Below are 5,090 nucleotides of genomic sequence, written 5' to 3' on the forward strand. Positions count from 1 at the left end.
GAAAATTAGTAAGAATGTTATATTTGAATAATACTCAATTTTGGTGGATGCTAATGAAATAAGAATTCAACCTGTGACTTCATTTTTCTTTATTATGATTAAATAATGTGTTAAAAATAAATGTTATTCAAATACATTTTATGACATGAGTTCCCTTTAGATTTAAAACGTGCAAAATTAGAAAGATACAATTAATTTATTAAAAGAATTAATAGGATTTTTATTGGCCAACAAAATAGACAGTAGATTCATTCAATTTTCCAATTGCTCAATAAATGTATATAAACTATATCTATTTATGTATTTATGTACATATATATACATATATGTTATTTTTATATATAAATATTATATATATATATATATATATAGAGAGAGAGAGAGAGAGAGAGAGAGTCTGTGCTATGTCATAGACTGGGTTATTCAGCACTAATTGAGACATAGCCTCTGCTGTCCCATAGCTTATATAGTTTCATGAAAGAGACAACAAAGACTGCCATAAACAAGGCAAAGCACCAAAAACATGAGATCACCCCATCTTAAGATCCTTGGAAATCTAAATTACCTATTAGAACCTAATAATAGGTCACTGTCCTAGAATGATTTGTTTTGGGAGGACCATGCAATTGTTAGAAAAGGAACCTTCATAGAAAAAGGGGATAAATAGAAAAAGTTGATTAACAAATCTTAGTTCAAGGTGAGGGTAAAGAAAGGATTTGAGAAAAATGCAAACACTATATTCATATTTAAATACAGAAAACAAAAGTCAAATTTCTAAGCAAAATCTTCTTAAGTGAAAATCTTAAAAGAAGTAGAAATCAGTAAGTAGACACTAGGAGCTGAGATTCTCAGTAATCCAGAATATCTGTAACATTCCATTTAAAAATAAATGTGTTGTTCCCTAAGCACATCTTCATAGTGATCAGAATTTATACTAGCAGGACTTAGTAGTAGGTTAATAATAGGTTTTCTTTAGACCCAGCAAGAAAAATTGAGCCAGTCTTGAAAAAAGGATCCTCAAAGAATATAGAAAGTAATGGTTGTTTTAAAACAGGAGTAAAGGCAGCTTTTGCAAAGAAATGAGAGATTATGTGTTGCCACCTTGAGGCTGGGAAGTAGCCCTTGGGCCTACTGGTATATAAATCCAAAAGATTAGGAATTGCAAAGACAAATAGCTCCCCAAAGGCTATAAGGGTTATGGAGAGTTGAAGTCCACAACCAAGGACTATTCATGAATGATCAGCAATGCTCTTGCAAAAGATACACTAATTGACAGGGAAGGAGGAAAATTGTTAATGCTTTTTTGACAGAATGACATCTGACAAGCCAGTGAGCGCAAAAACAAGATAAAGGTCAATAAAATTGCAGTGCAGTCCACCAATCATACAAATGTCAGATTTGGAAGACCAATGTTGTGACTTTAAATTAAGTGCCAAAAAAACCTCTGAAACCAACGTATTTGAGTGTGATGTGTAAACCAACATAAATGCAATATGTGGATCTTACATTATTTCAAGAGTCAATATATCTTGAGGATGCATTACATACATTACAAGCTATAGATAATCTTGAAACCCATAAAGATTTTAGTTTAAAAAAGCTAATCAGATGAAACTTTTAGAAATCCAACAGAAGACCACATATTAGAATAAATTAATATAACATTTATATACTTGTCAATATATTTTAATTTGATAATATCCTCAGAGTTAAATTCAGTGAAGTGAATTTCAATGAAGGAGGTTAATTTTATGGGGACTTGAAGGGTTGTGCCTAGAACTGTATTTGGAGATAGTTGGATAGACCTTGGTTTATCAGTACTACATCAACATGACTGTTAGCTAAAAACAAGATACTCCACAAAACAAAATATTGCCTCCACTTAAATAGTCATAAAAAACAGCCCAAATCAACTGCCAGGCTCTTATATTTAGAAAATACAAAAACAGCTTTCCTTTTGTTTAAATCACTCTTATACATGTTTCCATTAGAAGAGCCTCTTTGGGGATGCCTGGATGGCTTGGTCAGTTCCTGGGGTCCTGGGATCGAGTCCTGCTTTGGGCTCCTTGCTCACTGGGGAGCCGGGGAGCCTGCTTCTCCCTCTGCCTGTCACTCCCCCTGCTTGTGCATTCTCTCTCTCTCTCTCTCTCTCTCTAACAAATAAATAAATAAAATCTTAAAAAAAAAAAAAAGAAGAAGAAGAAGAGTCTCTTTGTCAAGTGAGTCTTTCCTACTGTCAGCCTTCTGAAAAAATGAAATAGCTTATTAATTTTCTGTTCTTTGATTGCATCACTCATTGGTTCTAGTATATTTGGGACTTTTTCAAGATGTGGTATAAAGTAGGACATCATTTGAGTAATCACCTTTCTCAGAACGTTTATTGATACCCTTTGATTTGTATTAATAACATCTGAAATGGCAACTTTATTCATCAAGAAGCAAACATCAACATAAACCTTTGCTACAGACCTGGTGTCTGATGTCCCTGAGTGGCTCTAGCTACCTCCAGCTTTTGTATTCAGCATACTAAGTGCTCAAATCACCAAAGAGGGATTTTCCTTATCTCTCATTTGTATTCTGTAGCTCATTTGTATGGGGTCCTTAAACCTGGTTTTGTCTTTTCAAACTCTCATTCAAGAGCACAAAATTTTCCAAAGAGCTTCATGGTTGGGTATTACTTCTACCAAAACACATTTTATAAAACCTTTCAATCTTAGCTATATTTAAGATTTGCACACTTTTATATATTTCTCAGTAAATGATACTTTTGGATACTGTGATCTGGAAGGAAGACATTCTCAAAGAAGCTGGTCAATTCCACAACTAGGTTGGTTTATCTCAGATTCAGCCTTAATCTTCCTCACATTATTCTATTCTCATATTATTTTGCTTCACAGGTGAGAACACATAGGACATAATATGTCTATAGTATTCAAAACCCTTGGGCCATGTTTCCACAATTTATCTATTTACAAATATATTATATCTCTATCATGGACTTCTCTAAGGTAGAGATACCTTTTTCCCTTCGAATCCACATTATGTAAGGGGCAATGTAGTAAATATTTAATAAACTACTAAAAGGATGCATGTCTGAAGTGTACAGTAATGACAATAATTTTGGAAGAAATAAAAGTAAATCTTTGTTACAAAAGTATTTAGGTAACCAGACCTACTGTATCTTAAAGTAATTGCTGGATTTTGATGAGAGATATATATTAAAGAATTATCCTTTTTCTTTCATAGAATAGTTGTCTTTTACTGAATCATTAATACATGTTGCTTAATTTCATAACTAAAAGAAAATAGCTTTCAGTTTTATTTCTATATAGTCATTCAGTCATTCTCTATGTGTTACATATATGTGTATATATTCTGCATATCCTGATTTGTAAACTGATTTTTAACATAAAAATAAAACTCGTGTTTTTCCCGTGTCAGTATCTCCACAATGTACTTCATAATTTGTGAGCTTTGCTTTTAAGAAGTATTATATTTTATTTAACCAACAATTAATTAATCCCATATTGTTGTATGTTTAGGTTTCTTAATCTTTCCATTTTTCTGAATAGTGTGTTGATGAATGTAACACAAGCATTGCCCAGAGCCTTTTTGTCTCATGATAAATAGCTCTAAATGTATCACTGGGTAAATGATATATTTTTTTAAAATCTTTTTTTTAATCAATTTTTTTTTGTGTGTTATGTTAGTCTCCATACAATACACTATTAGTTTTTGGTGAAGAGTTCCAAGATTCGTTGTTTATGTATAACACCCAATACTCCATGCAATACGTGTTCTCCTTAATACCCACCACCAGGCTCACCCATGCCCCTGACGCTCTCCCCTCTAAAACCTTCAGTTTGTCTCCTAGAACCCACAGACTCTCATGGTTTGTCTCCCCCTCGGATTTTCCCCCTTCATCTTCCTTTCCTTCTCCTAATGTCCTCCATGTTATTCCTTATGTTCCACAAGTCAGTGAAACCATCTGATAATTGGCTTTCTCTGCTTGACATTTCACTCAGAATAATGTCCTCCAGTCCCATCCATGTTGATGCAAAAGTTGGGTATTCATACTTTCTGATTACTAAATATACAAATATGCTATCAGTATAGAAATTCCTAATGGTAGTTTATATCTCTTGTTTTCTATCTTTCCCCAATCCACTCGTGTTCAGATATATGCACTTAGGTTGACTAGTTCTTCGGATTATCGTCCACTACAATCAGTCATTGACTATCTTTTGCTTTATTTTAATTTTTCTTATTTCCACTCCATCCAAATTCCCCAGTCCTATCTTTCTCTTACTTAGATGCCCTTTTGAATGTACTGATGTATGTCTTTATATATATATATACCTCTAAAATATGTCATATTCCTTTGTATGCATTTTTGATCTACAGAAATGGTCTCTTGCTATGAAGCTCATTTTTTTTTTTATCAAATATTCTCAACAACATGTCCTAGAAGATCTACTGGTACTTCTGAGAGTATCTTGGGTTCGTGCTTTTAACACGTCCCCCTTCATATTTGCTTCTCCAGTTCCATTAGGAATAGGGAGGTGAGTTGTCTCCAACCCCTTCCACCTGAAAGAGTGAGGCAATAAATGTAGAAATACATTTTTTACCAACCAATACAAATAGTTTTTAGGATAGATACCCATAATAGGGTAGTTGTAGGTTTCAGATATGCTTAATTTGAATAATTACTCACACAGTTCTCTCTAGGATGGATAATTGTCTAACTATGCTTCACTCTTAACTGCAAGATATTTACAGTTCTTTTCCCTCCATCCTTATTAAAATTTGATGTTATCTGACTTTCTCCTTTTTGCCAAGTTGATGTCCATAAAGTGGTGTCTTATTGCCTTCTTATTTCCATTACTTGATTAGTGGGAATGAAAACTTCTTTATAGGGCACCTGTGTGGCTCAAAGGGTTACACATCTGCTTTCAGCTCAGGTCATGATCCCGGGGTCTCGGGATCAAGTCCCAAATCGAGCTCCTTGCTTATCAGGGAGCCTGCCTCTCCCTTTGCCCATTCCCCTGCTAGTGCTATCTCTCACTCTTTCTCAAATAAATAAATAAAAT

This window comes from Mustela nivalis, assembly GCF_964662115.1.
Source record: "Mustela nivalis genome assembly, chromosome: 15".
Lineage (NCBI taxonomy): Eukaryota > Metazoa > Chordata > Mammalia > Carnivora > Mustelidae > Mustela > Mustela nivalis.